At 46.6% G+C, this 12849-nt stretch overlaps 1 protein-coding gene across 1 annotated transcript in view; it reads right to left on the bottom strand.

Annotated features, from left to right (window-relative positions):
• The window catches only part of LOC311239397 (ADP-ribosylation factor-like protein 2-binding protein), a gene marked incomplete at its 3' end in the record, with an annotated part of 64048 nt that overhangs the window by 25944 nt on the left and 25255 nt on the right, over nucleotides 1-12849 (bottom strand). The window lies entirely within an intron of this gene.

Genomic DNA, 12849 nt, shown 5'->3' with positions numbered 1-12849 from the left:
TCAGTGACTGTCATGCACCAATCAGAATCAGTACCGAGCAGTAAGAACCACAGTACCCCCTCGAGAAAAGAGAAGTGGAAGATGGTGTGCCCGTACTGCGAGAAGGAACACTGGCTGTCACAATGTGACCTGTTCAAGAAGATGAATGCAGAAGAAGTGAGTCAATGGATAAAGTCCAACAGGCGCTGTTACCGATGTGCGCGCAGTCACATGGCAGCCGAGTGCCGCCTAAAGAAGAGGTGCAGTCGGTGTGACGGAGCCCACCTAGATGTCCTACACGACAGTAACAGAAGAAAGCCTGCACCTGCACCATCGAGCAGCACAAAGGCAAGTGTCATGTACATTGACCCCGCCAGCAGCGGCGGCGCCCAGGTGCTCTTAAAGGTAGTCCGTGTAACATTGAGCCACCAAGATAAAGTCATGGACACTTACGCCGTCCTTGATGACGGGTCAGAGAAGACCCTTCTCCTCACATCCGCTGCGGCCCAGCTGGGACTGCGGGGGAGCGAGAACCAGATGACGATTCGGACAATAAGAAGAGATTTAAAGACGATAAAAGGCGAGAATGTCTCCTTCACTATCGCAGCAAGCGGGCAGCCAGAGAGACGGTATAGGATTACAAATGCTTTCACCAGCCAAGAAATAGGACTATCACAGTACACCTACCCCATCGCCAAACTGATGGATAAATATGTGCACCTGCGTCAACTACCTATCCCGCTCATAGACGGCGCCACCCCGACCCTGCTGATAGGCTCCGACCATGCAGACCTCATAGTCCCGATGGACCGGGTCCATACAGGACCCAGGGGCTGTCCTGCAGCAGTCGAGACCCGCCTAGGATGGACATTACAAGGCCCCCTCGCTAAATCTCTCAACCGAACAGCAGCCACTAGCTGCCTCCACTCCAGAGTGACAGAAGAAGACACCACTCTCCTGCAGCATGTCGAGAGGCTACGGACACTAGAGACAATGCCCTTTAAGAACGAAAAGAAAGACATTCGTTCTAAAGAAGACATTTACGCCATAAACCTCCTCGAGCAAGGGACAAAGAGAGTCACAGTCGGCGGAGTGATGAGATACGCAACTCCACTCCTGAGGCGAGAGGGAATGCCCACCTTTCACGCCACGAAAGAAGCTACGGAGCGGTATCTATTGAACACAGAGCGGCGCCTAGCCAAAGACCCCACTCAAGAGAGTGTGTACCGCGCTGAGATTGAGAAGCTAATCACAGCGAGACACGTAATGAAGATTGACATTAAAGAGGCCGATCAGACGACCGAATCATGGTACGTGCCGCACCACAAGGTCCACCACAACGGCAAGGATCGCATTGTGTTTAACTGCAGCTACCAGATCGGACCCCAGAATCTGAATAAAGAGCTCTTGCCCGGCCCCACACTCGGCCCCTCTCTACTAGGCGTGCTACTACGCTTCCGCCAGGACAAGGTGGCTATCAGCGGGGATATCAAAGGGATGTTCCTGCAGGTGAGACTAGTGGAGGAGGATAAGCCCCTACTGCGGTTCCTATGGAGAGAGAGGATCGGAGATGAGCACCCAGCCATCTACCAATGGGAAGTCCTCCCCTTCGGAACCACATGCAGCCCGTGCTGTGCTACATTTGCACTGCAGAAACACGTCGCAGAGGACCCAGCAGCAGATGAAGAGGTCCGACACAGTGTGAAGAACAGTTTCTACGTGGACAACTGTTTACAAAGCGTTTCGACCCAAGAAGAAGCCGAGGCTCTCCTACTCAAGCTACGCGCCTCCCTGATCAAAGGCGGCTTTGATCTCCGGCAGTGGGCCAGCAGCGACCCGCAAGAATTGCGCAGCCTCTCCCCCGCGGACAAGGCAGCCAGTAGCGAGACCTGGATGGCGACCATCCCAGGAGAAGCCCAAGAAATGACACTAGGACTAGTCTGGCGCTTCAAAACAGACTCGCTCCACTATAGACACAAACCCCTGACCACGGAGCAGGGAAGGTCGACGGCGATACCGACCACCAGACGGAGTGTGTACAGAACACTCGCCAGACAATATGACCCGTTGGGATGTATTCTACCTTACACCACCAGGGCAAAGATGATTGTACGAGCACTATGGGACAAGGACCAGGGCTGGGATGACCCAATACCCGCACACCTTGCCTCCACATGGAGAGAGTGGGAGACGGAACTCCGCTCACTCCCAGGCGTCAACATACGCCGCAGCTACTTCCCACCCACAGTGAGGCCAGAGACATGCAAGATGGATCTACACGTCTTCAGCGACGCCTCCGAAATAGCCTATGGATCTGTGGCCTACTTGCGTGCCCAAGAGAAGGGAGGAGAGATACACACCGCTTTCATCCTGGCTCGCTCAGGAATAGCCCCACGAAAGCAACAATCTATCCCGCGTCTAGAGCTCTGCGCAGCCCTAGCAGGAGCGCATCTAGCCACGTTGATCCAGCGTGAACTCACCATCCCGGTGCAAAGAACAATCTTGTGGTCAGACTCTACGACAGTACTCACATGGATCAAGTCTGATTCATGCAGATACAAGGTCTTCGTGGGAGTCAGAGTCACAGAGATTCAAGAGTTAACAGAAGCAGCAAGCTGGCGGTATGTGGACACCAAACACAACCCAGCTGACGTCATCACCCGGGGAATGTCCCTAGATGACCTCACCCGTCACAACATCTACAGTGACGGACCAGAGTTCCTCAAGCTCCCGGAAGAAGAGTGGCCTACGCCCACCCCACGGGAGGCGAGTAAAGAGGAGGCTGAAAACAAGAAACCTATGTTCTGTGGATTGAGCACAGTTGCCTCCACAGACCCCAACATAGATGATTGCCTCACCCTACAGAGTGCGCAGCTAAAGACATTCCTGTGGCACCACCCAGAGATTCAGCCCACCACTGACATTTCAGCAGCTGACTACGAAGAAGCAGAACTTCTTCTACTACAACGAGCCCAGAGAGACTCGTTCCCAGATGAGCTAGACTGTCTACAGGGAGGAAAGCCCGTCCCATCAGACAGCAGACTGCTCCACCTGGCACCCGAGAGTGACGCCCATAATCTCATCAGAGTGGGTGGTCGTCTGCGGAGAGCCCCCGACCTACTGGATGACGTTAAGTACCCGATAGTCTTGAACAGCCGACACAAGGTCACAGAGCTGATCATAAAGAAATACGACGAGGATGTGCACCACGCAGGAGCAGAGAGAGTCTTCGCGGAGATCAGACGTCGCTGTTGGATACTTCAAGGGAGAGAAGCAGTGCGACGCTTCCAGCGAACCTGTCTAGACTGCCGAAAGTGCCGCGCACAGCCCAGCATACCCCGGATGGCTGACCTACCTCCCTGTCGCCTCCGACTCGGCGACAAGCCCTTTCACTCCACAGGCATGGACTGTTTTGGCCCGTTGTATATAAAGAAAGGAAGAGGAACCGAGAAGCGGTGGGGTATTGTATTCAAATGCATGACCACCAGAGCGATACATATCGAACTCCTTCCAACCATGAGCACAGACTCATTCCTTATGGCCTTCCGAAGATTCACATCGCGGAAAGGAAAACCGTCTACATTGTTGTCTGATCAAGGGACAAACTTCAAAGGCGGAGAAAGAGAGCTGAGAGAGAGCTTCCAAGCTATGGGCCCAGAACTTAAGACCCACCTCGCTCCATCCCAGATTGACTTCCAGTTTAATCCCCCGAACGCACCCCACTTCGGTGGAACCTGGGAACGAGAAGTACGTTCTATAAAGACAGCCCTGTACGCCGTGCTTGAGGCCCAGACTGTGGCGGAAGAAGTCCTAATGACAGTCCTCACGGAGATCGAGGGAGTATTGAACTCCAAGCCCCTCGGTTACGTCTCAAGTGATGTAGCAGATGTCGACCCAGTCACCCCCAACACACTCTTGATGGGGCGGCTGGACCCCGCGCTACCCCAGACAATGTACAGGCCTGAAGAAGCGAACGGCCGAAGAATGTGGAGGTACAGTCAAGTACTGGCTGACAAGTTTTGGAATAGCTTCCTACTCCACTATCTACCGTCTCTACAGACCCGCCAGAAGTTGGTAAAAGAGAGAGACAATTTGACAGAAGGAACAGTCGTCATGATTATCGACCAGTCACTACCCAGAGCTATGTGGCCGGCTGGCCGCGTAAGCAAAGTGATCACCGGTGCCGATGGCAAGGTCCAAGGGCGGACTTACACACGACCCGTGGCGAGGCTAATAGAACTGCCAAGACTCCCAGACACTATCGATGACGACCATGACCCCACGACTTTGTGAGTTGACTGACCCTTACAGCGGACCTTGAGTGGTAGACAGTGCGGTTAATCTGTCTCTGCTTAGCTAATTAGGTGGGACTAATTAGGGGGCGGCTGTTGTGAAGGATCAGATTAAACCGAATATATATATTTATTTATGGATATATATTTAATAGTATTTGTATATCGTTTGATATCCCTTGTATATTCTTTGTACATATACACTGAATATCCCTTTAGTCTACTATAGTTCATTCTCTCATTGGACAAGAACCTGGCGCCAGCAGACAAGCCCCTTGAGTCAAGTTCAATAGTGCCGACGAACATGTCCCAACTAGCCCCGGTTCCGCGTAGGAATACGGCTACCGAAATACGAATGGTACTATTTGTTCACCGTGCATATAAATATGGCGCAAGTAAAGTAGAACTTTCTTTTAGTCCATTAGTCCTTTACCCTCCAACCTAGTAACAGACGTGAAGCCTCACCCACGACCCACGTGTGGTGCAGTATGGCCTATTTGGCCCCAGAATAGGCATTGAGACCTCGTGTAAATTCATAGCTGAATTGTCATAGTTTGGCACTGTACCGTCGAGTGGGACGTATTTCTATTAAGTTAATAATAGTCTATTATGTATGGTGCATCGTTCGGTTAGAGTTCTAAAGTGAGCAGCACCCCCATCGTTTTCCTCGCGTTATCTAGAGTCTTAACCAGGCTGGGCAGACCACGCGTGGTGCTTTCATCCGAGGAGTTCTGGGCGAGGACGAGTGGACCTGCACATTGGATTACCTACCCGGACGACTGCTGAGCCTATACGGCATGGAATATCTATTTGCTTTGGTGCTTTGATTTGTGGAGCGGATAACAGCCAACGCCGGTGAGTGTTGGAATTACCCCCGAGAGGAGCCCAGGTGAGACGGCGCTCAACCCAGACCGAGGCCGCCTCGCTTCTCCTTCGTTGTGGACCTACAGCTACCGTCTACAAGAGGGCCCAAGTGTATTCATCTGTGGATCAAGATCCTGCGGGCACTGTGTTCTGTACCTGAATTCTCCCCAGGAATCGTTGGCCAGATGGGATGCAGCTGACGGCTCTCCAAACCCCCCCCCCCCCCCCTACTGACTTACAACCAGCAGGACCCCTTTAGTATCCCGCTATAATCCTTAAGTACCATCGCTATAGTTCCCTAAAGAACCAGGTTGTATACTTGCTTCCTGCGTAACCAGAGATTGGACATTCAGTGTTGATTTGCCTACGAATACTCATTTGCCTTACAAGTGCATTCAAATCATAAATGTAATTAAGTGAATGTTGTATATACCTTTTGCTATATTAAACCTTCAACTGTTATATTTGTGTGGACCTGATTTCATATGTGGGAAAGTGTTCATCATACTTAGATATCGTGTACTGTATGGCCAGAAGTTAAAGTACATCAAGCGGTAGTGGTTTAATGATACCATACTTATCAATACAGTCAGGGAATTGTACCCCTCAGTTACATGGTCCCTTATTACTTTCAAGGATTTTACACTCAGATTTTATATTTTCCAGGGATGTCAATATGGAGCTTATATCTGTTCTACTCAAGAAAGATAAGGACCCCACTGAATGCGGCAGCTATAGACCCTTAAGTCTCCTCGGAGCCGATCTCAAGCTATATGCTAAGGTGCTAGCCATTCGACTTCAAAAGCATATGACGTTTTTGGTTAACCCCGATCAGACTGGCTTTATAAGAGGCCGACTGGTCACAGATAATATCAGACAGTTACTACACGTGATTGACACCAGTAAGGATGTTGCAACCCCTACGGCCGTCATGTCCTTAGACGCGATGAAGGCCTTTGACAGACTGGAGTGGTCGTATTTATGGGCAGTACTAGGAAGGATGGGATTGGGCGAGGGTTTCATTCACATGATCAAAGTTCTCTACACAGACCCGTCTGCCATGATCTTGACAGGGAAGCTTTGCTCACCACTATTCGCTGTTTTGCGCTCTTCTAGACAGGGTTGTCGTCTTAGCCCAGGACTCTTTGCTCTTTCACTCAAACCCCTAGCGCAGTACATAAGGCAATCATGAGTTATATCCCCTGTGTCAAGTAATAGATGACTTTGGCAGCCTATCTGGATTTAAGATCAACTGGCCAAAATCAGCCTTCCTTCCACTCAACGAGGCTGCGAAGGCAACCCTCCTTCCAGCAAATATTCTCATGGTAGATCACTTTAAATGCCTTGGGGTTGAAATATTCCTGACTGTTAACCAGACTGTAAGTGTAAAGTATAACTACTCCAGCTTGGGTGACAGGATTGCGAAGGATTTTGACAGGTGGTCCAAATTAAAGAACTCATTACAGGCCCGCGCCTCAATAATTAAGATGAATGTCTTACCTAGAATAAATTTTATCAGCTCCATGCTTCCGTTGTCTCCTCCTGTTGGTTACTGGCAAAAACTGCACTCTGCTGCATATAAATTCGTCTGGAATAACAAACGCCCACGCTTAAAGAGAACCACTGCACAGAGGAGTAAATTGGACGGGGGTTTGGCATTTCCGGACTTCAAATATTATTTCCAAGCATACTCTCTAAGACCTCTTATCACGTGGTTTGACGCTCATGCGGCTGTTTCCTGGCGTCCATTGGAGGAGGAGATGGTGTCCCCACACAGTCTTCAAGATATCGTGTATACCAACATCTCAATCAAACAATGCAAATTACGATTTGGCCCTCTGATCACACATGTGATCCAGATTTGGCGTGATACCCAGAAAACTCGCACTAACCGCCATTGCTCCTTATTGGACAACAACCCATTAGATTCCCCAGATGGGAGGGGAACGGTATCCATATATTGAGGGATATTTTCAACGACTCTGGTATCCGGTTATTTCAGGACCTATCCAACGAATTTGATCTCCCCGGTAGCTCCTTTTTCTTTTCTTTACAAATGAGGGCAGCTCTAAAGGCTCACGGAGTCCCATGGGACGCTCCACTAGAACGACACCGGTTTCACAAATTCTTTTATGACAGAGAGACATCGAGAGGCTTCGTCTCTGACTTTTATCGGCACTTACTTACGGCCTCATATAAAGACCTACCCTTAGATACAATTTGGAGAAAGGATATCCCTGAGTTGGATATAGACTTTGACTGGGATGCGGTATGGGAAAATATTAGGCTATCATCACGCAACCCAGATCACCAACAGATCCATCTAAATTTTGTTCATAGGACTTATTTGACCCCCAGGCGATTGAACCTAATGGGTCTCAGGCCTGACTCTCGATGTTCCTTGTGTCCAGACGGTGCCATTGGAACATATATGCATATGTATTGGGAATGCCCTCATGTTGAGATCTTCTGGGAAAATGTCACCACTCAGTTATTAGAGATTTTCTCTCTAACCATACCGGCCTTGCCCTCTGTTCTGTTGTTAAATGATGTTTCTCAGTTGCCGACCTCTGTACAAGTAAAGAGGCTCATTTTGGCTGGTCTGACCGCTGCCAAAAAGCTGATTGCCTCACGCTGGATACAACCAGATAAGTTATGTCCGAAGGTATGGATTCTCACCTATCTCTGTGTTATTTATTTGGAGATTTCCACTGCACGTGTCATAGGTGTTAACACTTTGGGTGCCGGGAACCGTCTTTAGACGTCATTCCCGGCCATGCTCAAGTTGCCGGAGGACGCTTTACGTCGTCCTTATATCAATATTTCAAAAATCTGCGATCGGATTCAAATGTCCCCTCCGCTGGCCTGAGATCCACCAGCAGGACCCACTGAGCTCTCTGGCGGTTCAGGAGCGCCATCTGGTGGCCGATCGGCACAATCGCTTAAACAGGATGTGCCATAGAGGTTGTGCTAGACGTCCGTATTGCTTCCGGCCACTCGGTACATGTCCCGTGACTCTGGCTCGTCACGCTACATAGCGATCGATTGCCAATAACTCGATAAACAACATGATTTGGACGTATATACCATTATACAAGCTGGAGATGGACCGGGTAAATCGCCATCCCATAATGATAGAATTTCTACTCTACGATGATCACCCAACGGCGCGCGGAGACTGGGGTGAGTTTGAGCGTGTAACGTTACCGTCTTCGATACTAACTGCTATTATCAACATTTGACCCACATTAGATGATTGGTATAACGCTGCCCACGGAATTATAAACGCCCCCTCGCCCATCCGGTCAACATCAGATGACGTGTAGTAACTTCTAGAAGTACGTCTAGTTGGAATTTTTTATATCGCGCTGATTGCCATCAAACTGTATTTCATCATCAATATAATGCATTTGGGGCTATATATCACGTTCTGGAGAAAGCTGCAGAAAGAGATGAAAACATACTTATACATTAGACCATACTTTACTATGAATATGTGAATGAAAAAGTTTAACGTTGCTACACAATGAACAATACATATAGGACTTTGAATGGGCCCTAATAATGGCAATGTAGCAATAGAATTTAAAAAGTTATAGCCCTGCAAAGAAGGGGACTTTCTCCATAGACAAATAGCGCTGGCAATCTATGGTATATCATGAATTTAACCTTAGGCAGCCAAAGTGTTAATGAGGCCAATATCGCGGTCTGGTGGGCTGTGGTGGAAAAACTAAAAGAACGCATATGACTCTGGAAATTGAGTACTGAAGTAATGTATGTCGATGTCTGACGTGGGCGCTCCTATGTTATCATTTATGATGTTTTTTTTTTTTTTTTTTTATTATTTTTCATTCAATGTTGATCTATGTATATTTTCTGACCCCCTTCTGGTCTGGGTCTGGTGACTGTGGGCTCTGACTGGGGGTGGCCGCGGGTTGGGGTGTCTGCGGGTCGAGGCACTAAAGAGGCGTGGTGCTTTGGCTTGCGGGGGGGCCGGGCTGGGGGTCCTCCGGGATGGGGCATGCGGTTGCCGGGCCTGGAGGTGGAGGGGGCTTGGTAAGCACTTTGTATAGTATATATTTTATTTGAGTTGGTATACTTTTACTTGATGACAACCTTTTTGTCTAATCAGTGTTGTGTTAGTTTATGTTTTCGGATGTCTTATGTATTGTTGTTATTATTGTGTTGTGAGTTGTGTTTCATGTTTGAAAAAAAATTGAAAATAAAAAGACTTGGTCAAAAAAATAAGAGAACCACAACTGTAAACAGCATGCATAAAAGCTCAATAGTATAATACTACAGATAGTTTCAAGTAAACATGATAAATATGAAGCAAAAAGGTTGACTGTGTATCTTCACTGTCTGCCCCACCTTGTTTCATTCATACTGTTTTACATTTTTTATCACACAAAACAAATAGCACTTGTATTTATAAATGTGATCTAGCTGAGATAAATGGCTAATATTAACCATACTGTTTATGCTGTCTATATTGGTTGTAATTGAGATAACAGTTAACATATTATGTTAAGTATTAAGTATTTTTACATAAATGGTTATGGCTTTATTGTTTTAAAATCCCAATAATGTTGTGGGTTCACCAGACACACACATATTGGGTGAGTAACCAAAACGCATACACCACACAAGTATGAATATTACTTGTATGACATGTATCAGCATGTACACATCAAATTAAAACTAATAAAGAACTGGCTAAAAATAAAAGTTACAAAACCGGCAAAAAAGAATTGGCATCGCTGTGCCAATAGAGTGCTTGGTCTAGATACGCCCCTGTGAAGTGTGTGTGTCTGGTTTCCCGTTACTTGTGTTCCCCATATCCCACTGTTGAATTAATATTTATGATGTGCCACATACCGTATAAAGGCTAGATGTTGCTCATCTCCCTTGCCAACAGTCTCTAAATTGACTGAAAGATTCAGCAGATTTCTCCAGCTAAACAAATGGCTCTCAACTGCTTGTGTGCTACACAATGTCAATTACATTGCAAACATCGGCATTTTCTGGATATGTGAACAGTTGTTCCAAAGGAATGGACTTGTCATAGATTCGTCAACAAAGGTGTAACCATAGAATCTATGGTTTATTGTGAATCAGAAGGTGGTTTGGAAGGTAGAACCTTTTTAGAGACATCAGTCACATTTCCTTAGTTTTCCTCTGATCTGTAGAACACCACTAAATTCTATATGTGCCTCATGAAATGTACTTTTGTACCATGTATACAAATAAGTAGTAAACACCTAGACTGGGTGCTAAGTAGTAAACACCTAGACTGGGTGCTGTGGCTCATCTGTGCTTCCCTCCCCCAAATAAAACACAAGGTGACTTTACAGATGAATCCCCTTGTCTTTTTTCTTTTTATATAAATCTTTATTTACAAACAACTGTTTAAACAATAGACAAACATGTACAAAACAAAAGCAGTAACATAAATACTTTGATTCAGGAACACGTTTTCACTCTTCTGTATGTCTGTATGTCTGTATGTGTGTGTGTGTGTGTGTGTGTGTGTGTGTGTGTGTGTGTGTGTGTGTGTGTGTCACTGTAAGGCAATAGAGTCCATAAATAGTCTTGGTGTTCTACCTTCCTTCTCCTAGAGAGAGAGAGAGAGAGAGAGGTTAATAAGGTAAGATCAGATAGACTGTACGTTATTGTCCATTACAGATATCAATCAATCAAATTTATTTATATAGCACATTTAGACATGACACTTGTCAACCAAAGTGCTTCACATAGCTAAGAACAAAGGAAAGTATAGAATAAACAGAAAATAAAAACAACCAACGGATAGACAAGGAAACAAAACAACACGTCAACAAGCACGGCAAGAGTCAAATGCAAGAGATATGTCTTGCATCCACTGTCCAGAAACAGTGGTTACAACCACACAAGGTAAAAAAAACATATTGGACCTTGTTGTCTGAATGACAATAACACACAGGAAGGTTCAGGACCCAGACACTGCTGTTGGACCTGTTGTCTGAGTGATGACACACAGGAAGGTTCAGGACCTTGTTGTCTGAGTGATAATAACACACATGAAGGACACTGCTGTGCTGTTGAACCTTGTTGTCTGAGTGATGACACACAGGAAGGTTCAGGACCTTGTTGCTGTTGGATGTCCAGCTTTGATTGATTGATTGAAAACTTTATTAACAGATTGCAGAATGGGTACAATACAGTACAGCTCAATACACACAATTGTTAAGGGGATGCAGACCAGAGAAAGACTTTCGTCATGTTTACATCAGGGTCCCCCATTTTCAATTCATCAGGACATATATGACATACATGACATACAGATAGACAGTACTGCTACATCTATACATTTATGACATACCAGATTTGCAAATACAGTACTGTTTGTGATACAAAAATAGTCAAGAAAGGGGAGTATATACATTTGACGTAAAAACTGTACATTGGAGGAGGTTGGGTTGGGTTGTGTGGGGGGGGGTTGGGTACATTGGGATATTGACAACCATACTGGGTAATTTACATTGGAGGGGGTTGGGGGGAAACACTGTACAAACAAGCAAAACTGTACATTGGGGGGGGGGGGGGGGACACACTGTACAAACAAGCAAAACTGTACATTGGAATATTGACAAAACCATACTAGGTAAATTACTGTACATTGGAGGGGATTGGGTTAGGACATTTACAGGGGCCAGTTTCGAATTGCAGTCTCCCGTAGTCTCCCGATTCACATTCCTTTACAGCTTTGGGTAGGGCGTTCCACATTGATGTGGCATAATTGCGAAAAGTGTTTAGTCCCTTGTTTGAGCCGAATCTGGGTTTAACATGATTTGTGGAGCTCCCTCTGGTGTTGTGATTGTGGTATTCACTGACCTTTGGGAAGTATTTTGACATGTACATGGGTACCTTGGTCGTGTAGTGTATCTTGTAGACCAGGCCCATTGCAAGTTGCTGTACTCTGTCGTCTACTCTAAGCCATCCTAGGTTGTCAAAGTGGGCAGGGGTGAGGTGGGTTCTAGGAGTAAGGTCAAGCAGTAGTCTGACCAGTTTGTTTTGTGATGTTTGTAATTTTGTTTTTAGCGCCTTTGAGGTGCTTTGGTACCATGAGGTGCAAGCATAGTCGTAGTACCCTTGAATGAGTGCTCCTGCCAGAATCTTCAGGGTATTCTTGTTTACCAGAGAGGAGATCCGGTACAAGAATCGAGTTTGTTGGTTGACTTTTTTTATTACATTGGATGCCATTTTGTCACAGGAGAGATTAGCCTCTAGGATGGAACCCAGGTAGGTAATTTCATCTTTCCTTGTGACAATATTGTCACCCACTGTAACTGAGAAGCCGTCGGTCTTGCTGAGTTTGTTATTTGAACCGAAGAGAATGGACTCTGTTTTGCCCATGTGTAATGATAGTTTGTTATCAGCGAGCCATATGCAGATTTTGCCTAGTTCCGAGCTGAGGGTTTTTTTCAACCTGTAACTTGTTCTTGTCAGAGACCAGCAGGGCTGAGTCGTCCGCAAACAGGAACAAGTTGCAGTCACAAGCTGACGACATGTAATTTGCATAAATTAGGAACAGTAGCGGTCCTAGTATGCTTCCTTGTGGAACACCACAGCTCACTGTGAGGGGGGGGGGGGGGGATAGGGTACCGTTTACCTCCACCATCTGTTCCCTCCCCTCAAGGTAGGATTGCATCCAGCTCACTGATAAACTATCAAA

Source organism: Notolepis coatsorum (genome assembly GCF_963971535.1).
Source record: "Notolepis coatsorum genome assembly, chromosome: 13".
Taxonomy (NCBI): domain Eukaryota; kingdom Metazoa; phylum Chordata; class Actinopteri; order Aulopiformes; family Paralepididae; genus Notolepis; species Notolepis coatsorum.
This window is presented reverse-complemented; position numbering and strand designations above follow the sequence as displayed.